The sequence below is a fragment of the Lutra lutra genome, chromosome 18 (assembly GCF_902655055.1).
Source record: "Lutra lutra chromosome 18, mLutLut1.2, whole genome shotgun sequence".
NCBI classification, from domain to species: domain Eukaryota; kingdom Metazoa; phylum Chordata; class Mammalia; order Carnivora; family Mustelidae; genus Lutra; species Lutra lutra.
Window position 1 is genome coordinate 40,079,518 of NC_062295.1, and position 25,622 is coordinate 40,105,139.

The following is a 25,622-nucleotide window of genomic DNA, read 5'->3' on the forward strand; positions in this document are numbered from 1 at the left end:
GCCCCCACTGCCGGGCTGGGTATGAAAGAGCAGGGCTGGGGGCAAGCGCTGGGGCCAGGGGTCTGGGGGTGCCCGTGCGATCTTCCACAGTGGGTTTCACAGAGTCAGCCAGAAGACCGGAGGCTTCCAAGCCGCTGCTCCCACAAAGGCGGGAACACTCAGCCTGGGCCTGAGCTGGGCTACGTGGAACCATGGGTCCCGCTGAGCACTGCAAGGATGGGGACCCGGCTGGGCCAGGCCTATGCATACGGGTCGTCGTACACTTTCCCTGCATCCTCAGTAGCTTAGGAGTAGGCGTTACTGAGCCAAGCAGACTCAGAGTGGGGGAAGTGACTTGCCCAAGACTGCACAGCTGAAACCTCAGGTCCCCAGTGGCTGTCTGTGGCTCTTCAGGGCCCTGGGGGCCTAGGCTGGTGGCCTCTTGCATTCCGAGGCAGAGCCAGCTGACCCTGCACACACAGACTGTGGGCGGCTGCTCTGGTCCCTGGCCCCACTGCCCCCCAGGCCATCGGGCTGCTGTCCTCCAGACCTTGCAGCCCCCAGTCCTGAGCCTCCTGACCACGCTGCCCTGAGGTCCACCTGTGGTCTGCTTACCACCCACATGACTGCCCGCCCTTGGTCTCAGCTCCGTGTCCCCCAGACCTCCAGCCTGCCTGGCCTTGACTCTTGGCCGCTAGCTCTTGAGCCCTCAGACCACAGTCCCTGGCCCCCAGGTACCTGCGTCTTGACTCCGTGTCTCCAGCCACCCAGCTGCTGGCTCCAGCTCCCTCCTCTGTCTGTCTGTCTGCTGTCCACCGAGGCCTGTGTGCTCTCAGTTCTGCAGCTCTCCCCTGTCCTCCAGCCCAGCCTTTCTTTCTGAGGACCACGGGACCTGTGAGGCTGCTGGTCGGAGGGTGCAGGCGCCTGTGTGGGCCAGGACTCCAGTGTGGGCCAGAGACTGCGTCTGGATGCCACGGGGAGTGGGCCAAGGCTGCCCTGCCTGCCGGTCTCTTGTTGGTGGCCCCTACGTCCCTGGCTGTGTAGGGCTGACCTCTGGGCAGAATGCAGACCCGCTTGAGGTAGAGGAAGGTCCCTGTGGCTGCGGGCCCATCTCCTTCTTGGGTGGATGGTGTTGGCTGACTGTGGCTTTCTGCTGGAGGTGAGCAGTCCTGGGGGCAGAGGTCGGGGAGCCTGGAGGCAGCGGGGACCATTTGAGGGACGATTCAGGCCTCTCCTAGATTGGTGCTTGCAAGAGGTTAAACACTGAGTGCTTTCCTCCTCCTGAGCAGAGTGACCCTTGGGGCCTGGTTTCCCTGTGTCTTCAGCCTGAAGAATGGACAGGAGCTCACTCAGCCAGGACACTGGCTGGGGGCTCAGACGCCCGGTGCTCCGCAGCCCTGGCCTCAAACCTGAGCAGAAGGGATCACAGCCAAGCCCGCAATCTCCTTGCTCTGTGCCTGCTCCTGCTCCACGGAGCCTGCCTAACCACTTTTGTTTCAGCCTGCCTCAGTTTACTCTTGATGACCAGCCTCTCTGCTCAGAAAGGCAGCCTCCGAGCAGGTGTGGGCTGATGCGGTCTGTCTGCAGACAGTGCCCGAGGCGCGGAGGGTTCCTCGGGGTGCGGGTAACTGACTCCTGGCTCTTTGGGGGAGAAAGCCCGGTGGAGAGGCTGCTGGTTTCAGCAGGGCAGATGCTCCCTCCCACGGGTCAGGTCTCAGGCTGCCCGTGTGAGGTCATCGAACGCAGTGCAGGGAGTCAACGGCCAGGGGCACACCGTTGTGTCAGATTCGCACTACAGACCTGAGCCCTGTGGGGAGCCTCCAGCACAGCCTAGCGAAATTACTGGAAAACAATGGGTTTTGAGCATTTCTCACTTTTGTTTTTAATGTGACCTATTTATTTGTTGGTTTGTGTAACGTAGTATTTACTGATGACCCCATTTGTCCCTGGCTCACGCAATTCCGGGCCCTTTAGCTCACAGCCCAGCCCTGGTGCTGCTTCCCTGCATCCTGAGTGTGGACGAGGCTAGGGAGGCCCCACGCTAGGACCGAGGCTGGGCTCTGTGGGCATGGGCCTGAGCAGTCAGCAGGCCCAGACCGTGCAGGGCTTTGTGCACCCATTCCCAGGCTTGGGAGCCTGCCTCGGACCCCGAGAAGGCAGGGGCCTTGGCTGAGGCCACACAGCACGGGCATGAGGGAGCAGAACAGGGCCCCCTCGTGCCTGAGAACAGAGGCTGGTCCTTCCACTCCTGGCCTGGCCTCAGCCTCCTTCCTGCAAAATGACCATCTCAAGCCTGGCCTTTCAACAGTTAATGTTCTGCTCGCAGTCTCTGCCCCATGATTTATTAATACCGGGTTGAAATACTTCAAAGGCCCACGGCTGCTGTGTCGGGATTGCCCCATATCGGAAGACGAATGCTCAAAGAACCGTTTGCCTCACATGAAAAATGCATAATGATGTGGGCCGAGGGCCGAACGCCGCCCACCCCGTCTCACCCACGGCTGGCTAGGGGGTTAGTGGCCTAGCCTGGGGCCCACGCCACCAGCGGGTAAGCAAGCCTGGCTCATGAGGAGTGTCAGAGCAGCGTCTGTGCCCCTCGTGAGGGCACAGGGAGCCTGGGGTCTGTGACCCCACAAAGCTGGGCCAGTGGGCAGAAAGGGACGCGGTTCCCCTCAAGACCCTTTTAGGAAGGCATCAGACAGAACGGGGGAAGGAAATAGAGTTTTGAGAACCAGATGAGGTCTGAGGGACGTTTTTGGCAGTGTTGTCTGGTGGAAGTTTCTGCACTGATGGAGAGCCCCGGGTCTGAGCCACTGGCTCCTGAGTCCCTGAGACGTGGCTGGTGCAAATGAGCGGCTGCTACGTTTTACTGAATTTTAATTAACTTCGTTTTGAGGAGGCTGCATGTGACTTGTAGCTGCCACCACGAAACAGTGCGAACCCAGGGCAGGGTGGGGATCCCCTGGGGTGGACAGGCAGGCCCAGCGGCCCAGTCCCACCCCCAACCATGCCACCGCTGGGTCGTGAGGACCAAACAGGAGAGGGCTGCCACCCCAGCTTGCAGATGAGGAAACCAAGGCCGACAGACAATGTGGCTTTGTTCATGCTCTCTGCAGTGGGAGCGACTCTCACGAAAAGTCCCCAGGGTGCTTTTCCCTCAAATCCAGGGTGAACTCATCCCTGTAAAACCCCGGGTGATGAAGTAGGGGGGAAAGTCCTGTCCCTTCCAGCCACTTTCCAGGGTGACCTGGGTCAGTGATATAGTTGGCACCCATGGAAGTCTGAGTGCACGTGAGCAAAGATGCTCACACGTGTGCGTGCACACAGCTACACATACACGTGTGCACACATAACCACTCACACACATGCACGCACACACAACCACACACATGTGCATACACACATGCACGTGCATAAACACAGCCACACACACCAGTTTTGTTAAGTGCGTTTCTGGTGCTGTGTTGTCCCGCAGCCTGCCCATTCTAAGTACCTGTGGCGATCACTCCCAAGGACACAGAGCCCTCTCGCCGCCTGCTGTCTGCCGCTGGCGCACACCTGTGCCTCCAGGGGTCCCTCTGCCTGCTGCTTCCTGGGCTCCCGGCATCGACAGACACGGGCACTCATGCTCATGGAGATTCTGCATGGCCCATTCCGAGGGGCTGCACCGTGCACCTCCCTGCAGGGACGGAGGCCACTGGGTGTCAGGGAGGTCTCCATGCTCTGCTGTCCGGTGAGTTTTGATTTGGGCACCCTTGGTTGTGGACAAGGTGGGCCGTGTCTTACCTCTTATTGGTAGCCCCGTTTCCTATCCTGGGAATGGCCTCTCCTTGCCCTTTGAGGGAAGCATGACTTACACTTTGAAAAAATGTTCCCCTTGGCTCCCCCGGCCCTGCCCGCCCTGAGGCTGAATGAGTCCTTGTTGGCCAAGGGCTGGGCGTGTGTTGAAAGGGCTTTGGACCAAGCCACGGCTGGGAAGAAAGTAGGGAGCCACCTGCCCTGGGGACACTGAGTCACAGGCAGTAGAGGGAGGAGGCGAAGGGCTGGTCCCAGCCCAGAGGAGCCTGGCTTGCTTGCGGCCCCAGGTGCTCTGCTCAGCTGGGCCTCAGTTTCCCCATCCTCCTGGGCAGGTTCTGTCTGTCATGCAGGGATCCAGGCAGGCCCTCCTGTGTGGCCTTGGGATGTCACGGCCTTTGGGGGGCTCCCCCAGGGCCTGTGAAGCCCCTCACTTGCCCCCCCCAGCCAGTTCCCACCCCTGAGACAGCAGCAGGGGGCCGTTCCTGCTGTGGAGGGACTCACACTCGCCGCCCCTCCCTCCCACCCACCCCACCCCAGCTTGGGTCGCTGTGAGGAAAGACCTTGCTTTCCACATGTCAGGAGGCAGCCTTCGGTGTGTGGTCTCCAGACGGGAGTGGATAGGTTCTGCTCGCCTGGGCATTGAGTACTTGGAGAAGAACTGCATTCTAGAGAAGTGTGCTCGCCTACTGACCTGCCCGCCCTCACCCCTCCCTCTGCTTCGTCCTGGCTCCAACCCAGAGCCCACGCCAATGGTGCAGAGGCCACCCGGGCCTCCATGCCTCTGGCCTGTGTGCCTGGCCCTGGGGCTTGGATGGGATGTCTGCCTCCCACTGCCCAGGCCTGGTGCTCATGGGAACTTGGAGCCCTGAGACTGTGCTGGAGGGAGGTGGTGGGCCTGAGGCTGCTCGGGTGGGGCCCCTTCTCCCAGGACCACACGGAGGACATCCCACCCCAAGGCGGGCGGAGTGGATCTCCAGGAGCCTGTGGGGTTTGGCCGGCCAGAGAGTTTACATCAGACTTGTTGGCAGCTGGCAATTATATTCTGGAATAATTGGAAATTGGTCTTCCCTCCGCGCCCACACACCTTTATGGTTATGGACGCTCAGAGCCTCGGTCCCCCCACGGAGTTTCCCGCTCCAGATGTTGTGGACACCGCTCTTTGCAGGACAGTGTACTTGGGGCTCCAGGAGTCATATGCCTGGGCAGCCAGGCTGGTACAGGGGGCTCCCAGGCAGAGAAGAAAGAGTCCTCCCAGGCCCCCGAGATTAGCTGGCTGGCTTCCTGAGCCCTGCATCCCTCTGTCAGACCCCCTGGACCAAAGCCCAGCCTGCAGGTGACATGGAGACCAGGGATGGTTGCCGCCGGCATCACCTCAGGGCCTGGCTCTGTGCCCGCATCTCACCGTGTGACCTTGTGGAGTAGCTGTGACAGCTTTCCCAGAGGTGAGCCACAAGCCACCACAAGCCACCAGGAGCCCTTCAAGCCTCCATTAATGAGAGTTAAGAGACATTAAACACTCTGTCCCCAGCATGGCCCGTGGTCCAGTCCCAGGCAGTGCAGATGCAGTGCAGAGTGCGTCCATCCCGGCAAGAGTCTAGGGGACAGGCAAGCAGAGGGCACGGAGGCTCAGGGAGGTGACAGCCTAGAGTCTGGGGCGGGGCCTGGGCAAGTCCTGGTGGGCTCCGGCTTCCTGACGGCACGCGGCTCTACTCCTCCAGCCTCGCTCAGCTCTGGTGGGGGCGTCTTCTGGCCCTGCCTCCTCCATGTGCTCCCTGTGCCTGCCCTTCCCTCATGGGGCACAGATGACCACAAAGAGGGGCCTGTCTGGGGGAGAGGAGGCCCCGGGTCCTGCAGGCATCACCTGTGAGGCCTCAGGGAGGGACCCAAGAGCACCCTCCTTTCCCGAAGGAGAAGCAGGAAAGCTGGACCACAGACCACACTGACCCTTCCTGGCTCAGAGGGTGGAACTCGGCCTGGCTCGCAGGGGCTCGGGGGGCGGGGGTTCTCTCTGCAGTATGACCCCACGTGGTGGGCACAGGGCTGGGAGCAGGGGCTCCCAGCTCAAAAAGAGAGAGCCAGGCCAAATGGATTCTGTCCTTCAGGAGTCTGGAGAAGGAAATATGGAAGGAATGTGCCATGAGCAGAAGGAATGAAAGTGGAACGGTCGTGAAGCATGAAGCTCCAAGGAGAGGTCGAGGCCAGCTGTGAGCCAGGCAGACCGACGTGATGGGGTGCCGCAGGGAGGAACACACAGTTCTCAAAGCGTGGACCGGAGGCCCTGGGGGTTCCCTGAGGCTCTTGCTGGCGTCTGGGAGGTAAGGCGACAATGACGGTGGTGTCCATCCCGTCCCGTCCCATCCCGTCCCGCCAAGCCGGAGCAGGACAGCCAGCCCTCGCCGAGACTCGCGTTCGGCCCTTCCCGCCCACGTGTTGTGGGGTTTTCTGCCGGTTTCAGGTTCTGTCGTGGAGCGCGATGGAGCACAGCGTTCTCCGTGACAGCTGCTGGGGGCTCTCACTAAGTCGTCAAGGGTCCCGGGGTCCCAAGGCCGGACTGAGAATGGCTGTGGATGCCCACATGGACGGAGGGCAGCCCCACTGGCCACGTGGATTCTCGGGGCGCTGGGGGGAGGGGAGGGAAAGCAGGTGTCTTTTCCTGTGGGGCCCCTGCCCATCCCACGTGTCAACTAACCCATGCAGGCACTGCAGTCTGGTTCCCAGGGGACGGAACGAGGAGAAGGGGTGTGCTGGTGGGCAGTCAGGCTGGCAGAGTCTCCCTGCTAGCCCGGGAGGAGAGGAGAGGTTCTGGCTCACAAGACCCGGTGGGCTAGCAGCCCTGACTGGCATGACCCTGAGGGGAAGAGCAGAAGGGGACGTGCCTGGATCGGCCCTGCACTTCCACCTCTGGCCTTTCTTGGAAGCGTTGTGCTCCGGGCTTCTCTGGGAGCTCTAGCAATAGTGGACAGCCTTTCCAAGAAGCTTAGAGCCAGGGAAATGTTGGTGTTTGCCATGTGGGGGCCCAGCCTGCGCTCAGAAAGAGCTGCTGAGATAGTGGTCCCCAACCCCTGGCCACCGGCAGGACACAGGGCCCCCCACAGTGAGGACGATGGGAACCACAGCCCTGGATGGCCCTTTCAAGTTGACCAAGCTGGGTCCTGGGCCCAAGGGTGCTTGTGTACTGCCCCATGTTGGCACAGCTGGCCTTATCATGGAGGATGTCTGGCCCTCAGGAGGAAGCCCTCTAGCTCTGGCCTATGGCCTTTGACAGTGAGCAGTCGGACGGAAGTGGCCAGGAGCTGCCCAGTATGGCCGGTAGGAAAGAGCCACGGGTGGCCTGGAGCGTTCAGCCTCCCTGGCAAGGATGCCCCTTTGATCCCGGGATCAGACCCCCTAAGCCTATGGAGGGGATAGTGATGCTGGCTGCTCTCCTGGGGGCACCTGCAGAAGGGGAATGGAGAGCCCTGGGCCTGAAGCTTCTGGAGTGTCCAGAGGGCAGGCAGCTCCCCTCCCCTCCTGGGCCACGTGCCTGGCGGACGGCTCTCCCTCTCGCTGCTGGCTGCCCCTCCAGGCCTGGACCCGAGCAACAGAAAGGGCTGGGATTCCAGGCAGACGGAGCCAAGGGTTCCCTGGACAAACTGGAGTTGCCTCTGGCCAACTGGGATGGGAGTCCAGCAAAACATCCTGCCCTCCCAGCCACCTTGGCCGGACTGAGGAGTGAGGCTGCGGCAGGAGGTGCCAGCAAGACCTCCCCTGCCAAGATTAAGAGTGGCCGAGTGGGCAGAGAGGGCACTTGGTCGTGGGGTTGAGGAGCCAGACGGGACTGACAGCCGAGGTCACAGCAGGGTCATATCAAGGTCCCACGAGGTTAGGGTGAGGAGTCCCTGTTCACTCATCTCTGAGATGGGCATAAAAATCCAGCTCAGGGAAATTATCATGAGCAACTCTACCCGTGACACGCTACTGCAAGTAACGTGTTCTAGAAAAATAACTATGCTCTCAAAGAAATAGGAAGAAGAATAGCATTGTTTTACATCTTTGCAAATGTCCTTAACATTTGGGCTTAAAATAAAGTTAGTGGGAGGAGGAAAGGCGGCTGAGCCCTGGGAGACAACGGGCTCCCCTCCAGGGGCAGGGATGCTCGGGTCCCCTGCAGGGCCCAACTGTGAGTCCCCAGCTCCCGGCTCGGGAGCTCATCCAACGGGTTGGTGGGCTTAGAGTCTGACCTGACATTTGCATCGTGTCTGCACCGTGCCTGTCTCTCCGGTGGAAACACACACCAAGCTCCAACTGGAATTTTATGGGGGGAGGGATCTGGCTTAGCGGAGAGCCCTTGGCTTCCGCCGCGCCAGGAGCCAAGGCTAAAGGTGCCGATTTGCCTGAGCGGGGACTGACCCCTTCTCTGTGTGGCCCCGGCATGGAGTCGGCCCAATAGGGAGCTGACGTGGGGTGCAGAAGCCAGGAGGTGGGGAGCCTGGCGGCTGTGGCTCTCGGACAGCTTGTTGGGGCCCAGCATTGAGCACTGGGCTCACCTCACCTCACGGGGGGGCAGCGCTGTGCGGACAAGGCCCTCCCTGTTCTTCCCCAGTAGCTCCTGCCCGGGGGCCTGCACTGGGTCCCACATGAGCTCTAGGGATCCCCCGACACCTGCACTTCAAGACAGCTGGCCTCTTTGCTGGCGCAGCTCACACAATCTACAGCCGGAAGTCAGAACCGTGTGTCCCAGGGCCGCATTCCCACTGAGGTGCTCGGGGAGGGCCTGCCCGCCTTGGCTTGTGGCCACAGCACTCCGGGCCCAACATGGCCTTCCCCCTCTGGGTACCTGTCCTTGTCCAGATTTCCCCTTTTTATAAGGACACCAGTCATCCTGGATTAGGTCCCAATGACCTCATTGAACCTGATGACCTCCGTCGAGACACTGTCCCCAGATAAGGTCCCAGTCTGCAGATGCCAGCAGCTGGTGGGTGATCTCCTAGAACTCCCAAACCCCTTCCCAGCTCTTCCCTCCCCTCCCACTGCAACGGCTCACAGTCCTCGCCCTGTCATGGAGTTCCCATCTGTGCTGGCAGAGGGCACAGCTCCTGGCATATCCTTGGTGCTAAGCCAGGGCTGGTCAGCATCAGTGGGAAGAAGCAGAGAGCTTTGCGGGACACCTTTATATGCCCGAGAAAAGGAAGAGAGTGTGGGGCTCCCGAGCACCCCAAGACTGGTCTCAGGTGAAGCAGAGCGGCAGCTGGCCCGGGAGCCACCCCCTCTTCAGGGTCAGGAAGGGGCCCAGCCCTGGGAAGCTGCAGATTCTTGGGTCTGGGGGGGGCTTCCCAAGGCATGCTGGTGTGGGTGGGCTAGGCTAGAAAGAGCCCCTGCAGCCTGGCCTCAAGTCTCCTTGGTGTGGCTGGGGGCTTCCTGGCCAGCTCCTGTCTTCCCTGACTGTCCCTGCTTTACACTGCTTCCCCAAGGACCAGATCCCACGCTCCCTCAGGGAATGTCTGTCCCGCATTCTGGCGGCAGTTCTGGGGAGAGCAGGTGACAGAGGCATGGAGGTATCCTGGGGGCCAGGAGCCTCGCCTGTGTGTCTCTTTTGTCCCCACTCTCAGCCTCTGCTCCCTTACTCCCTGCAAGGGTGCTTGGGGGATGGGGAGGTGGCTCAGGGCCAGGTGGAGAGATGGGACCCCACCTGAGGAGACGGTCTCGTGTGTGGGCCCTCCCCGGGCAACTGGTGGGCTATGGTGGCTCTGCCGTGGGGACTCTGTGGCCTCTCATTTCTTGTGATTCCCCTCAGGCTTGGCTCTTCCTGGCACTACGGGGATTTGGACAGAGCCCATCAGTGGGAACGCTCTATCTCACAGTCAACAAATGTGAACAGAAATAACCCCAGGTGCCCTGAGCCCAAAGGAGGGGGCTGGTACCCAGTTGATTGCCCTAACCCTAACCCAGGTGTTCCTGACCCCCAGCACTCAGGCAGGAGTAAAGGGGAGGCACCCGGTGTTGGGGCAGGCCGGACAGGAAGGAGGCTTCGCCGGTGGTTTCCGGCGCTTTCCGTCTGCGTCCTGACAGCTGTAACAGGACACCACAGTCTGCAGCCTGTCTCCTGGTTCCAGAGGCTGGAGGTTGGAGATCATGGGCGCAGGCAGGGCCAATGTCCCGTGAGGCCTCACATCCAGAGGACAGAGGACCTTCGTTTGTCCTCACTGGCCACGAGTGGAGAGGGCACAAGCTCTCGGGTCTCCTCTACAGGCATGGATCCCGTCACGAGGCTCCCCTCTCCTGACCTCGATGGCTGGGCGTCTGCAGCCCAGGCACAGAGCAGAGCCCCAGGCACCCAGCAGGGTCTGCTGTGCTGAAGGTCCTGGGGGCCAGGCTGTGTGCACACGTACCCTCCTCGGAGCCTGTGCAGTCTCTCCCCTGGGGCTATTTCCTCCGCTGCTACCTGCATCTCTATCCCTGGTGCAGGTTGGCCCAGGGCCCCCCCCCAGCTGTGGAGCTAGCCCCAAGGCACCCCTGGGGTTCCCCTCCATGCTGCTACTGCAGCCTGAGGGCTGGTGGGTGCAGCCTCGGGATTCACCGTCTACAGACCGACAGATGGTCCTTTCCCCATGAGGCAGCTGCAGCCTCGTTGGAGGCCTACTGCCCAGTGATCTGCACTGGCGGGCTCTGTGTGTGCCTGCCCTCTGCACGGACCCGTCCTGGGGAGGCTCCGGGACCCCCAGCACCCAGCCCCCCTACACCAGACACTGCCCTTGCTCTGTCTGAATCTGCCCTCACCCCCATCCCTCTGCAGCCACCAGGGTCCAGCGACTTGTCATCCAGTGCCCCAGCCCCAGCTCCCCAGCCCAGGTGCCTCCCTTTTCTTCCCTCTGCATGTTATGATCCCACAGCCATGAGCTCCTGGGGCCACAGCTACAGGCAGGAATCCCATTTCTGTGGAAAAGAATCTTACGAACAACACCCAAAGCAGAGTCCATAAAAGAAAAAAAATCATTAAACTGACTTCATCGAAATTAAAAACTCTGCCTTTGTGAAAGATGCTGTCAAGGGAATGAATGACAAACTGCAGACTGGAAGGAGATGTTTGCCAACAGCTGTCTGACAAAGCACTTGTTCTAGCATATATAAAGAGCACTCAGAACTCAATAACCAGCTGGAAAAGGGGGCAGGACTTGAACAGACACCTCACTGGGTGGGAGGCTGGCAAACGAGCACATGTGAACCTCAGTATTGGTAGCCGTAGGAAATGCAAATTAAAATCACGATGTGATTCCAAGAACAGCCATCAGAATGCCCAAGATGTGAAAGTACCAACTGTATCAGGTGCCAATGGCTGGGTCTCTCACGAGGCTGGGGGGGCTGAACCAGGGGCCAGCCGCCCCGGAAGACACGGAGGCCATGCCAGCCCCTCCAATACCCTCCCAGGAAAACGCTGCTCCCCCTCCAGATGATCACCTTGAAGATCCCAGACCAGGGTCAGTCGCGTGTGAACCCAGGCCCTGCGAGATGAAAAGACACTCCCTCCCCTGCTCTATCTGATGCCAAAGAGGACATTGCAGACCTTTCAAAAACAGCGTCTGTGGCCACACCGGCTCTGTCCGTCTGTGGGGGGTTGGTGCGGTGGGACCTGGGGGGTCGGGTCCGCCAGCCGCAGGGCCAGGGCCGGTGGGGCCAGGCAGACCCTTCCTGCCTCTCCTGGCTGAGGTGCCGGCAAGGGTCAGGACGCTGGTGAGGAGCAGCTGCGCTAATCCCAGATAATTACCCACTGGGGACGTTTGGTGACAGGCGGCTTCTCCCTTCCTTCACGCTCAGCTTGTCAGGACAATCGTGAAAGCACCTTGGTGGGGCGCTCGGCCCTGGGAAAGCAGGGTCTGAGCTGTGGGAAACCCGATCAGCCTGGCGGGGGGATTAGCTGAGGGGCTGGGGGCCCCTCCTGCAGGTGAGCGCGCCCGTCCCTGTGGAGCCAGGACCACCCCCAATGCTGGGCCCCCTTTGAACCTGGATTAGTGGTCGCTGCCCCCCCCCCCCACGTGAGGGCAAGTGCTCAGGTGGAGAGACTGGCTGCGGGGGCCGGGAGGGGACCCGGGCGGGAAGTCCTGCGGTCACACGGGGAGGGATGTGGAGCCCCAGGGAAGGGGGCTGCTCCCCTCCCTCAGCCCTGTCCCCACGTGGACTTCCCATGGTCCCCGCTCACCTGCACACTGCCCTTCAGCCCCGCCAGGCCCTGGACCAGCCCTGCCTCCCTCTCCACCTGCCCCCACCCTGCTCTGATCCAGCCCTCCCCCTTCCTCACAGAGCCTCTTCCTCGGCCCCTGCCACAGCCCCTTCTTCTGGGGCTAGCCTGGGACCCCCATCCTGAGGGGCCAACCCACCACCCCCTCACCTTGTTTCACTTTGAGAAACAGTTGCCGCTGGTTCCTGCGATCTTGGTAGCCTGTTGACTGTAGTGTGTGCGAGTTAGCATGTCTACCTGTCTGTCATTTGTCTATCTACCTATCTATCTGTCTATCATCTATCCATCTGTCTATTTATCTGTCTCTATCATCTATCATCTCTCTATCCATTTATCTGGTATTATCTATCTATCATCTGTCTACCTATCTATCATCTGTTTATCATCTATCTATCGATCATCTGTCTGTCCATCTATTAGTCATCTGTCTTCCATCTGGTTTTCTATCTATCTATCTATCTATCTATCTATCTATCTATCATCTGTCTATCAATCATCTATCTATCTATCTATCATCTATCCATCTGTCTGTCATCTGTCTATCCTTCTATCCGGTATCGTCTATCTACCTATCATTTCTCTGCCTCCATCTCTCTGCTGCCCGCCTGCCCATCACCCCCCACAGGGAACCCCAGTGAGGCAGGGACTTGTCTGCCTGTTCTTCACTACACCCCTTGCCCCTGGGAGAGCGTGGGGCACAGAATAATCACTGGGTGAATATTTATTGCACGGGTACCTGGGTAGTGGGTGGGTAGACAGATGGATGGGCAGATGGACGAGGGGCTGCACGTTTGCCAGCTTTCCCGAGACTCTAGGTAGCAGAGCTAAGATGCGGCATGAGGGAGGGACTCACTCTGGTTATGGCTGTGAGGACGATGGACTTATAATCTCATGCTTATGCCCATTGGGACCCATTGCAGGAGATTCGAGTTTCAGGATGAGGAAGAAGGAACTCTCATTTACTTTACTTTTCTTTTTTTTTTTTTTTTAATTTAATTGCGGCAAAAAACCCCCACAAAACCCAAAACCCACATGTCATGAATGTACGATCTTAATCATTTTTAAGTTTGTAGTGCAGTGTTATCTATAGGCACACAGTGGTGGAACAGGTCTCCAGAACGTTCCATCCCCCCACAGAGACCCTGTCCCTGTGACACATGGACCCCCGTCTGCTCCCCAGTTCCACCCCTGCTGTCTGCTGTCTGTCGTTGAGGCTGATAACTCCGGGTCATGCGTGTGGGGTCCCCGTGCGTGTCCTGTGTCTGGCTGGTGTCCTCAGGGCTTGTCCCCGTGGGGGCAGGGGTCGTTCCTTCCTTTCTGAGGCTGAGTGATGCCCCACGGTGTCTGTACACCACGTTTTGCTTTTCCACTCACCTGCTGACGGCCCGTGGGCTGCCTCTACCTCTCGTTGTGCATCGAGATGCTTTCAACATGAGCCTAGAAATAACCTCTTTGAGACCCTGCTCTCACTTCCTTCGGGTGTAAACCCAGAGTGGGACCACGGGGTCGGAGCATAGGGTGTTCTCTTGTTCATTTTTGCCGAAAGTCATACTGTCTTCGGCAGGGACCGCCCCACGTCGTGGCCCCGCTGATAGGGTGCGGGCTCCCACCTTCCCCACGTTCCTGCTGAGACATGTTATTTCCATATTTTGGATCACAGCCATCCCAACCTCACTGTGGTTCTGATTTTAATTTCTCTAATGATCGGTGGTGCCAAGCCTCTTTCCACAGGCTTGGAGGAATGTCTGTTCAAGTCCTTCGTCTCCTTCACAATCAGGGTATCTGTGTTCGGTGCTGTTGAGTTGTGGTTCTGTACGCATTCTGGGCTCAAACCCCTCCTCAGGGGAGTGATTTGCAAGGGTTTTCTCCCGTGCTGTGTGTTACCATGTCATCCCGAGGATTGCCTCCCTTCCCTTGCAGGCTTTTACAACTTCGACATGGTCCCCTTTATCTGCTTTGTTTTCGTTGCCTGTACTCACAGTGTAAGAAACTCTCTATCTGATTTCAGCGAGGCTGGCTGAGGATCCTCGCTGTTTTTCCCCTTCTTCTGGGAGGGAGCTCGTTAATAATCAGACACTTAATTCGTTGGCACATTAGATGTTTCCAAAATACCTTTCTTTCTTTTCTCTTTTTTGATCTTTGGAGAACGTTGATATTCAAAGCAGGCGTTTGCTGCCCGCTGTGTCTGAAGACCTGTTTGGGGGAACATCTTGGCCTTTCCAGAGAGGGGAGGACTGAGGCATCGGGGTGGTTCTTCCTAGGGGAGAGGGGTAAGACCCCATCCTCAGAAGCCCCCACCCCGCCCTGCAGCTGTTGGGTGAGTAACAGGTCTGGAGGTGCAGGGAGAGCAAGAGAGGGAGGCTCGGAGCCCAAGGGTGGGCCTGCCCTCTGCATGGGGGAGGTGGGGGCGTTTGGACTGATGCTGATGAGTGTGAAGTGAGGACAACATGCCAGCTGGTCTCCGAGCTCCTGCTCCGTCTTGGACATCCATTTTCCAAAAGGTGCTGTAGGGGACGAGAAGCGAGTTACAGCCCAGGACAAAATCTCGGCAAACCACGTGTATCCAGAATGCATAAGACTTCTCAAAGCTTGATAATAAAAATACAAACAACCCACGGATAAGAAAAGAAGGTGTATAAAAATAAGATGTATGGGTGGCAGATAAGCACGTGGAAATAGGCTCAACGTCATTGGCCGTTTGGGAAATAACAAGGCAGAACGGCTAAAATTAAAAAGACCGATCATACCGAGTGTTGGCGAAGATGTGGGGCAGCCACATCCCTAGTACTCAGTACTGAGTACTCAGCTAGTACTCAGCTAGTATTCAGCAATGTGGGTGGGATGCCACATGCCACCCCAGGGGAGAATCTCAAAGTATTATTTTGTTGAGTGAAAGAGGTAAGACAGAAGGATTTCCAAGGACGTGGTCATGTCCAGTACCACCAGGAAGTGCAGACTGTCGGGGAGGGGTCAGTGTGGGGACAGCATCTAGAGGTGTGTATGTACAAATAACATACTCACACAACCTGCGGCCCTTTCCTGTTTTATACCTTGAATACGCTTGGTTTGTTGTATGGCCCTGTAACTCCACAGAATTGTCTTTAAATGAGCAGTGATTATGAGGGTTTCAGGGACAGGGTCCACTTGGACTGCTTCATCCTCCTTGAGCCGACGTGTGGCGCTGAGCAGAGGTGCACCCCCCCAGCCATGATTTCCTCCCACTGCATGGACAGTGTGCTCTGTGACCTGAAGCGACATGGCTGGGTCGGGGGCGCTTTGTCAGCCCAGTCGTCCACCCCCGTGTGTGTGTGTATGCAGGTGCCGTGGCTCGGGGTGACTGTAGGGGGTTCAGCCCCTCGGTCCCACTAGGGGCTCCATTTGCAAACCCTGGCTTCATAGTGGGGACCGATCACCCCTGCCTTCCTGCCCACACCGTCTGCCCCATCACCCTCACCCCCTCAGAGAGAAGCTGGGGTGCTGGGGCTCACGGACGCCAAGCCAAGGGGGTCTGGGTGCAGAACACGCTGTGGGAAGGGGAGCCAGTGCCCTGAGGCTCACAGGTGGCGAGGCAGGGACCTGTCGTCACGCCAGCGCATCCTTCCTGGAGGTTCAGCGCCCCTGCAGGTGCACGGCCACCCCCTCCACCTGGCCCTGGGAGGTGAGTCAGAGCCAGGAAGGGCTGCCAGTGCAGGCAGAGAGGCCTGGGGCCCTGCGGGCACAGCCCAGAGGGACGCTGAGCTCAGGGTGGACCACACGACCCACAGGTGTCTCAGCCTCCGCCTGGGCCCCTGGTGGGGATGTACCGTTTCTCACACACACACACACACACACACACACACACGCACGCATATACACACACATACACACAGTCCATAGCAAGGAGTGCACACCTGGGCTTCCCGACAAAGAACCTATCCTTGCTTGGGGTAGCCTGTCCTGGCTCTACGGTGGGCCCCCAGCTGCTCCTGTGGCCTGCTGCCTCTGGCACCTGGAGCCAGGCCCCGGGGTGGCTGAGGGGCTTCCTGCACTGGGCTGGGTGTGGCTTTATGCTGGGGACTGTGGCCTCCTGATGGACCAGATCTTGCCTGCAGGGCCTCACCTGCTCTCCAGGAGTGGGGGTTGCACAGAGCCTGGCTCTGGTCCGCCGTCCCCCCTGCTCCCAGCCCTCCACGCCCTGGCTGGACCCTCCCCACCAACTCTGAGCAGACTCCCCGTGCCCAAGGCAGGCTCTCCCTCACGTATCACCCTTGCTCCACGTCTTTCAGTGACCCTCAGTGTGCACACATGAAACACCTTCTGAACTGACACTGGGGGCCTTACCTGATCTGGCCCCAAACAGACTGCCCACTGCTGCCCACAGCCCCCGCTGAGCTCCAGGTTCAGAGTGCCAGCCATTTTCTCTCACCAGTGTACTTGGTCTCCTCGGGGTCCCCTCCTCCAGGAAGCCCATCCTGGCTCTCCCACTGGCTCCTCCAGGCTCCCAGCCTGTGGGCGGGGGGGCTGTTGGCCCCCTGACTTAGCGCCAGTTGCAGCTGGGAGGGCAGGGCCCCGAAGCCCCCGGAGCGGTGGAGCCAGGCCTCCACAACCCTGTCCTCGGCCAGCTGGGATAGGGACTCAGACCCTGGCCTTGCCACAGGATTCTATCTTTAACTGCTGGACAGCCAATTCCTCTCTATTCTGAGAGAAAAAAAAATTCCACTCTGAAGTCTGGTTCAGAAAGTCCTCGCCCAGCGAGGCCAATTCCCTGGAGAATCCGCTGGCCTTTGCTGTGATCCTGATGAGGAGGGGGTCCCCCCGCAGGATTGGGGTGGCTAAACGAAGGCAAGCCGGAGATGGGGAGAGGGAGGGCAGGCGTCCGAGGGAAGGGAGGGGGAGGGAGGGGGCCCCTGCTCCCTGGCCCGGCCTCCCCCCACCCCACTGACTTTTGTCATCACACCGTGGTTTTGACTGTGTTCGCACGTCGTATAAATAGAACCGGGCAGCGTGCTCTCCTTGTGTCTGGTTCCCATCACCCCATCTGGTGTTTATGAAGTTTGTCCGTGTGCCGTGTGCAGCCACGTTCATTCATGACCCCTTCTGTGCGGGCTCTGATCCGGCGTTCAGCACGGGTTCAGCCCTTGTACAGCTCGCTGACTGGGTTATTGTTGGTGCGATGCCTGAAACATCTTTGTACGTGTCTCTGGATGAACACACGCGCAGGTGTGTTTCTGGGGGAGCCCAAGGCTCCGAGCGCCTTCTCCTGGCAGCCCTGGGAGGCGTACTGGTCCTCATGGGGGTTCGGGGATGCCCGGCATGGCACACCAGGCTCCCCCTCGCTTCATGGCCTCACCAACCTCTGCTGATGTCTGTCTTTATTTTAACCCTTCTGGTGGGCCCAGAATTGCCTCATCGTCATTTCCCAGGGACTTCTAAAGGTTAATACACTTAATGTTCTTACAGCGGTTTTAGGTTTATAGACAAATTGAACGGAAAGTACGGGGTTCCCATCATGCATGTGGGTTTCCCCCTCGTTATTAGCACCTAAGTTCTTTTTTTTTTTTTTTTAAGATTATTTATTTATTTATTTGACAGACAGAGATCACAAGTAGGCAGAGAGTCAGAGAGGGGGGGATTAGGCTCCCCACTGAGCAGACAGCCCGATGCAGAGCTCGATCCCAGGACCCTGAGATCATGACCTGAGCGGAAGGCAGAGGCTTTAACCTACTGAGCCACCCAGGCGCCCCTCCCATCTGAATTCTTGATTCCAGTTCATGGGCTGATCTTATCTCATTCTCAGGAACTGAAGTGCACAGTTCACATTCGGGGTCCCTGTATTGTCCAGTTCTGTGGGTTTTGACAAAGACACACTGTCACAGATTTACCCTTCCTGCGTCGTGCAGGCCCGTGCACTGCCCACCAGTCCCAGAGCTGCCTCCATCCCCCCGACCCTGGTGCCCGTGCTCTTTCTGCTCTATCCACAGGCTGGCCTTTCCCCAAGAGTCCTCTCACAAATGCCAATCAGACCATGTCATTCCCCACGTCCAGTAACATTCACCTGGTGCCCTCTATCAGGGCTGGGGCTCCACCAAGGTCATAGGACAGCCAAGAAGATTCAGTCCCTCCTCTCAAGAGACTGAAAAGCCAGTGGGAAAAGCAGCCATCAGACTAAAAGGCAGGCAGATGCACAAAGCCACCATGGGCTGTGCTGGGTGTGGAGAGCAAGGCCAGTGTGGAGAAGGAGGGAAACACCTTCAGCGGGTGGCAAGGGCACACGCCTCCAGGCAGAGAAGGACAAGTGCAAGGGCCCTGAGGCAGACTGTACCTCGAGGTGTTCACGGAGGCCCAAGACTCAGCAGTTCAGAAGCCCAGCCTTCAGAGAGGTGAGCACAGGCCTTGGTCCCAAGCAGGAGGCTGTGCCGTGGGAAAAGGCAGACGTGTCCCTCCAGTACCACAGCTGCATAACAAACATCCCCAGACCGGTGGCTTGGAGAGGCCTCCAGACCAGTGATGCTGTAGCCTGTTCAGAGCAGCTCCCTGGCCTGGGATCCAGCAACAAGACCCCCTCCCTGGTGGGTGACTTCTTGTCTGTCACATCTCATACTGGCTGGGCAGTGGGCCCTGGCCTTCCTGGATGGGGAAGCGGGCAGGCATAGCTGTCCTTTTCTGGGTGCCCTGGAACCAGAGTCCCAGTCCTGCAACTAAAGGACTTTGAGAGAAGGGAGGCCCCAGCAAGAAGTCTCTCCATTTCCAAAACCCTCCTAACCCTCCCCGGGCTCCATCTGCTTCTCACCCAGGATGTGGGCTGTGAGCAGGGGGGCCTGCTCTGGAGGGAGGCTGGGGTCTCCTGCAAGGACAAGGTGGACACGCTGGCTCTCAGGCCCCAGGGGAGGGTCTCTGGAAAGTCTGGCTGCAGCAATCCCTCTGCCACCAGGAAACAGGCCTCTGCTCTGTGCTAGAGCTCTGAGCTGAGACCTGCCACCCCTGTGATTCCTGGCCCTGATGACCTGGTCTCAGAAGAGCTCTGCTCAGAGCGGCCCAGCCCGGAATCAACTGTTGCCCAAACAACCACCTTCCCCGTGTGGTTGCAGTAGCCTCCCCCCCAGCCCACCACGTTTTCTCCCCTGGCTAGGCCTCCTGCCCCAGGCAGGGCTCCCTCCCCCTCTGTCTCTCCTGGCCCTTTATCCTGCAGATTCTTGGTCTCCTCCAAGAAGTCCTGCACCTCCGACCCTTTGGGGATTCTCTCAGCCCTGAACTGGCCCATCCCCACGAAGCCCTCTGAGCTGGAGGTGGACCCTGGACTGGCCGTGAGGAAGGAAGTCAGCATTCCAGGCCCGACTGACAGGGGACTGGGGGCTGGGAAGCGGGGGGCTCAAATATCATCAGTATGAGAGTTGTTCCGCACTTCCAGGGGGAACACAAATTCCCTTCCACTCACCACCTGTGGGGGCAAACCTTCTTGTTTTGCCATTTTACATAAGGACCAGTGCCTCGCTCTCTAGCGTGAGTCCTCGGAAGGCACGTCCCTGGGCCTGGCCTGCTCCGAAGTCAGCTGCCAGGCCATGTCAGGGACAGAGAGCCACAACGGGCCCTCTGATGTGGTGTCTCTGACCTCTGTGTGTCCACAGGCAGCCCGACGCCCAGCCTGCTGGGAAACCCTGCCTTTCCCTCGGCTCCCGAGCCAGGGCCTCCCCTGAATGGATCCGCTGGCCTGTCTGCCCTCTGCCCCACCCGAGGGCACGGTGCGCTGTCCCTGTCCGGAAGGAGCGCCCAGGGCAGTCTCTGCTGCCGGTTCTACAGGGAGCGGAAACTGAGTTCAGGAAAACGGGGAAAATGACCCATGTCCCGGGCTCAGGACTGGAAACCCGAGAACAGGGCAGAGCCCGGACTTGAGCCCCGCATCTGAGCCCCGGCACCCGATCCTGGCCTGGGATGCTTCCCCTTCCCGGGACAGTGGTTGGGTAAGTGCCTCCCACTGGTACCTGTGGCATCGTCGGTCTTCGGGATCGAGGGCTGGTCTTTGGTCTGTTTCTGGGGTTTTCTTCTTGAGGAGTGACGGCTGTGGCTATCTGGGGTGATTCCAACCCCGGGAGCCGCAGTGTATCCTGACCGAGTTGAGGAAAGGCCCCCCCGTCCCTAATTTGCAAGGGTTTTTAGTACAAATGGTGGTGGCTTCTGTCTGATGCCTTTTCTGGATCAGTTGAGACGATTATGTCATCTCTCTGTTCCGCTTGCCCATAGGGTGAGTTACGTTCTCTGATTTTTAAGTATTGAGCTAGCAAGCTTGGAGTGAACCCCACCTGGTCACGGTGTGTAGTTCCTTTCACACATGGATGGGCTGGATTTGCTTGTTGTGTGGAGGATTTTTGCAACAATGTCCACAAGAGACATCGCTTTATAGAGCTTCTGGTATTTTTTTGAAGGGGAGGGGTGCAATGTTTTTGTCTGGTGTTGGCATCAGGACAACACCAGCTTCATAAGGGATGTTGAAAGGTTCCCTCCTCTTCCCTGTTCTGGAAAAAAAAAAAAAAACGTGTAAAATCAGTGTTGCTCTTTTTAACATGTTTGGTGGAATTCTCCAATAAAACCATCAGATCTGGGAGATCTCTGCTTTGGGGGATTTTAAACTCTGGATTCGGTTTCTCACGTGGTTATGGGACTGTTTGACTTATCTCTTTGGGTTGGGTTCCGATGGTCCGAGCTTTGAGGGGATTGGCTCTCCTTGGGTGCAGGACTCGTGAAGAGTGACTCGGTTTTCTCTTGTGCTCTCAGGGCTGCAGGACCAGGTGACAGGCCTGGCCTTTCCCTGGGAGGGGTGGCACTCTCTGTCACTTTCTTTTTGTGACTCTTGCTAGAGGTTTATAGATGACACCGAATTTCTGAGAAGCGGCTTTCTTCTCACTGATCTCTCTGTTACTCTCCTGTCTGTCAGCTCGCCGACCTCCCTCGTGTTCTGTTCTTGCTGTACCAACCTTCCTCTTCCAGGTTTAGGATGATGGAACTGAGGACTCGAGTGCCGTAACCTCCCCTCTGAGCGCTGCGCTGTCTAGACCACGGATGGGATGTGTTGTGCTTTTCCGATCCCATCTTTCACCACATTTGAGGAGCTTTCCATCACCCCTTGTTCAGACCCTCTTCCAGCCACACACATTTCCCAGAAACCTGGTGGGTCTTTGTCCTGGAGCCTGTGTTCCATCTTCTTCGGCCTCCGTTCTCTTTCTTGCTCTCCTAGGCTGTCTCTCTCGATTTGTCCCCAGACCCACGGACTGTGTCCTCCTTGTGTCCTCTTTGCTTCTGGGCCCATCTATTGAGTCTTTGTTTCTCTTCGGACACTTTTCGGCTCTAGAATTTCCATTTGGTCCTTTTATAGAATTTCTGCTCCTTTGCTGGAAATTTCTATTTTTTGTTGGCTGCTGGAGGCCCGGTAATTGCTTTTTTGTAGCATTCCTAAAGTGGTAACATAAAATTCTCTCTGGAAAGTTCTAGCATCTTGTCCGTCTTGGTGCTGGTGCCGGCTGCTTGTCTTCCTCACTGGGGTGTGATTTTCCATGGTACCCGGGACATTTAGTGAAGATTTTGTTTTAGGCTGAAGTGCCCTGTCTGGGGCTCGTGCATGGTCCTGACCCAAGCCTTGGGTGGTGGCCGCAGGGATGTCTTGGTTTTCAAAGCCTTTGTGGTGTTTTTCGGGTTTGCTTGGTTTATCTGGTGCCTCTGGGGGCGTCCCCTGGGGGTCCTCCTGAGGCCCTGCTGAGGCTCGGGGTGGGGAGCTGCTGGACCATTTTGTGACATGGGGCTCCCCTTCCTGGAGCCACCTAATGTTTCTTGGTGGGAGAGGCTCTGCCCTGAGGGGTCGGGGGCTTTCCAGGGTGGGAGCACAGGGCTGCGGGTCCTATGGTGCAGTCCCTTCCTTCTGGTCGGGAATCAAGAGATGCCAGGCCTTGGTCCTCACGTTCTGTGCGGGAAGCATGTAGTCGCCCCCCGCCAAGCCACCCCTCCAGTCCTGGGGGCTCCTGACAGCCCCCACCCAGTGCACATTTGGAACTCTCCTCTTGTTGTCTCTGTTATCTCCTGGGTTTGCAGCTGGGCTTTGCGAGGAGGAGCTGGAGGCCATGAGTCCCTGCCGCCTGGTTGGGGCGGGATGTCTCCCGGTGTCCCTCTTGAGCTTTGCCGTGCCTTAGCATCCTCACCTGTTGGGGTCCCCACACCTCTGGGCTGTTCCGAGGCAAGGTTCATGGATGTTCCAGGTCTGCAAAACATGGCAAGCCTGGGGGGCCCTGACAGGTGGTCCCGGAGTCCATCAATCTCGTGTCTCCGTTCCTTGTCCTCAGATGACTTGCAAGTCCCACAGGAAGCTCCCAGAGGTAGGAGCCATAGCACCCCCCAGCCCACATGGGGAGCCCAGGGTCATTCTGAGTGGGATGGGAGGGAGGAGAACCCTCCTGCTGCCTGGGAGGGGGACTTGGAGGGTCTGCATGGGAGCTGGAGGTTCAAACACAGTGAGTGTGGTCAGATGCTGGGATGGGCTCTGCCTGGGGCAGCCCCATCCCTCCTGTGTGTGTACCCCTTCCTGGGACCGACCCAGAGTACCCACCTCCCCGGGTCTGCCCACCGGCGGGGCTGTGCAGGCTAATCCCCAGGGAGCCATGTTGCCAGTGGGCCCCGGAGATAATGGGGCCACAGGTGAATTCCTCTCTGCCTGTCCACAGGGGAGACCAGCGGTCCAACAGGACTGACAACCACTGTTTACTGGGGAAGCTGCTTCTCACTCAGCAGCTGGCCACCTGCCTCTCCTCCTGCTCCTTGGCCTTGCTGCCCTGGGGCTGTGCCCACAGCAGAGCATTATCCATCGGCTTTGCCACGAGATCTCTCTTCTGGGAAAGTCAGACTTGGACCCTCCTCCGGACTGTCTTGGTTCTCCTAAGGGTTGGGTGTCATTGGAAACAGAGCCACTCCCCGTCCCCATCCCCGCCGTGCCCCTCCAGCTCCATGTGTTGCCCTCCTAAACACGGTGCCTCAGGATGGGGCATTGTTTGGAAATGCAGTTGTTGCGGTTGTAATTAGTTAAGACGAGGTCATGCTGGAGTGGGGTGGGTCCTAATTGGACCTTATAAAAGGGGGATTTGGACCGGACACGCATGCAAGGAGACGCCGTGAGATGGAGGAGGAAGGGGTGGGGGGAGATGTGTCTGCAGCCGAGGAACTACAGGGGGTTTGGGGACTCAGGGTGTGGCCTGGACCAGTTCCACCCTCCAGGAAGCACCTGATGTCCACCTGGGACTTGACCCTCCTGACGTACTTCTGTTGTCACAGCCGCCCCAGGATGCAGGACGTAACATAGCTTCCTGTGTCACACAGACTCCAGCTCCCGCTTTCAAGGCTGGCCCAGTGCCTGTGCGCCCAGGGGGTGTGGGTGCGGATGGGGGGCCCGGGGTGGTGTTCTCCTGGAGAAGCACCCAAGGAGGGAGGGGCCATGAGCCAGCACCAGTGCTTGGTGCCTCGGCCAGAAACTTCCTTAGGGGCTGCCGGTGGGGGCCTTACCCAACACCTCCCTTAGGTCCCGAGATGCTGTGACTCACACTTGCTCGGTGCCTCCCCTCCGTGACCCACAACTTCTGACAATGCTTATCTGGGAGGTGGTGGGCAGCCGAACCCAGGCTGCCAGCCGGCAGGGTGACCCCGTCTGCAGAGCAGGGGGGCTCCGAACGGGTCACCAGCCCAGCCTCCGTGTCCTCGGCCCTCGGCTATCGCCACAGACCGGGACAGCGTGGGCGCAGGGACGAGGCTGCCTCTCTCAGAGCCCAGGGTCCCACCCTGGTCTTCGGTTTGCTCTGAACTAGAGCCCAGTCTTGGCTGGATCACGTTCCCTGACTCTAAAGACCAGGAGCCTCAAGTTCAGAGGGTGCTCGCGAAGCCCTGGGGCTGTGGCCAGTGATGCATGCTGCTGGGCATCCCCTTCTAGGGGTGGCCCCCGTTCCCATTTCACAGATGAGGGAACGGCTCAGCGAGGCCGGCAGAGGGGCCCGAGCAGCCCCGGGGCAGACGTCCTGTCAAGGCGCCCTCCTGCTCTCCTCCTGGAGGCTCCCGGGGGATCTGTCTGGGTTGGGAGTCCCTACCCTGAGGCCTCACCAGTAGGGACATGGACAGAGCTGAGCAAGAAGTGTCCGCGGGATGGGTTGCCCCCCCAGAGGTCCTATGGGCCCCCCTGTGCCCCTTCCTTGCCCCGGCCCAGTGTCCCTGTGCCTGTGGGAGTTGCTGTGGGACCCCCCATCACAGAGGCTGAGCGTGGGGGCTGCGTGGGACCCTGCGGTCATTCTGGTGTCCAAAGGGCCTTTACAATACATGACCTGAAGTGTGTCTTTCCCAGATGCAGCCTTGCAGACTTCTGGAATGGAAAAGAAATGGTGTTTATTGTTCTCTGTGTTCCGGCACAGTACACGCCCTTGCTCACTGGACCCCATGAGATTGCGGGGTGGGCACTATTACCCGCCCACTTCCTAGACAGGAAAACTGAGGCCTGGAGAAGGTGAGTGACTTGCTCGACATCACGGAGCTAGCGAATGGGGAGCTGGGAGCCTCTGGCCCCTTGGGACGGACTGTCCCTGCTCCGCTGGACACTGCCCACAGCAGGTGCTCTCGTGACAGGAGAACAGGCTAGGAGCCTTCTTCAGCTGTGCTGAGCCCCAGCCCAGAGCCCCTCTCCTACTTCTCTGGTTGCCTCTGCTGGGATGGGAGGCTGAGACCCCCTGGCCTGGGTACACATGGACAGAAGGCCACATGCCCACAATCCCCACCAAGCCGGGACATCACAGGAGGCCTGGCCAGTCAACTCTGAGCCTCTGGCCCCCCGTACCTGCTCACAGCCTCACTCTCCTCATCCAGGGCAACCATGGCTCCCAGGGGCCGTCTGGGTCAGAGATGTGCCTGAACCCCCCCGTGATGGGGAGACCTGGCTTGGAGTCCCACTAGCCTCATGTCCGCCCCGGTAGGGCCTCCTCCCTGCTCCTGGCCCTTCCCTGCTCCCAGAAGGCCCAAGACAGTGTCCTGGTTGGACCATCTGTTTCCTGCTCCTTCAAGAACGCCGTCCCGCCCCGGCCCTGGCAGCAGAATCCCCTCATCTCCTGTCCCCATGTCCCTCCGTGCCAAGGGTCCTGGCCCTGGGATGACCGGCTTCACCTGATCAAGGGCTGTGCTGCCTGTGGGGTCCCTCAGCTCCTCTGACGGGGCCTCCACCCTGCTGGCGTACGTCCCCTGCCCTGCCCTCCTGTCCTATTGTCTTTCCCCAGAAACAGGGGGTGGGGCAGCCCCGGAGCCCAGGACCATTAGCGCTGATCCCTTTTCCTGATGTGGGGCTGGTGACAATGACTGCCCCCACCATGTGCCCAGGGAGCCACGAGCTCTCTCGTCCTGGGCAAAGGGACTAGAATCACACCCTGCATTCAGAGGAGGAAACTGAGGTCCAGGAGGGGAGCCCTGTGCCCAAGGCCCCACATGGAGCCAGTGCAGAGTACCCCCAAGACCCAGGCCTCCTGTTTCCAGCCCAGAAGTGGCCACACTGGGTCGCAAGGACTTTCCCTGCGGAGATGAAAAGCCCCCGACTCGGCTAAGCTTGAGGTTCAGAGCCCCTCCTGGGGGAGAGCCGGGGAACCTCCCCGTCCCG

The 25,622-nt window shown here is 59.0% G+C and overlaps 1 long non-coding RNA gene across 1 annotated transcript; it reads left to right on the forward strand.

Annotated features, from left to right (window-relative positions):
• Positions 1–3,460: 3,460 nt before the first annotated feature.
• LOC125090861 (uncharacterized) lies at positions 3,461–24,482 on the forward strand. Its single transcript, XR_007124505.1, has 3 exons — positions 3,461–3,712; positions 5,880–6,092; positions 24,330–24,482. It is a non-coding gene; the product is annotated as an uncharacterized LOC125090861 (long non-coding RNA).
• The last annotated feature ends 1,140 nt before the right edge of the window (positions 24,483–25,622 follow it).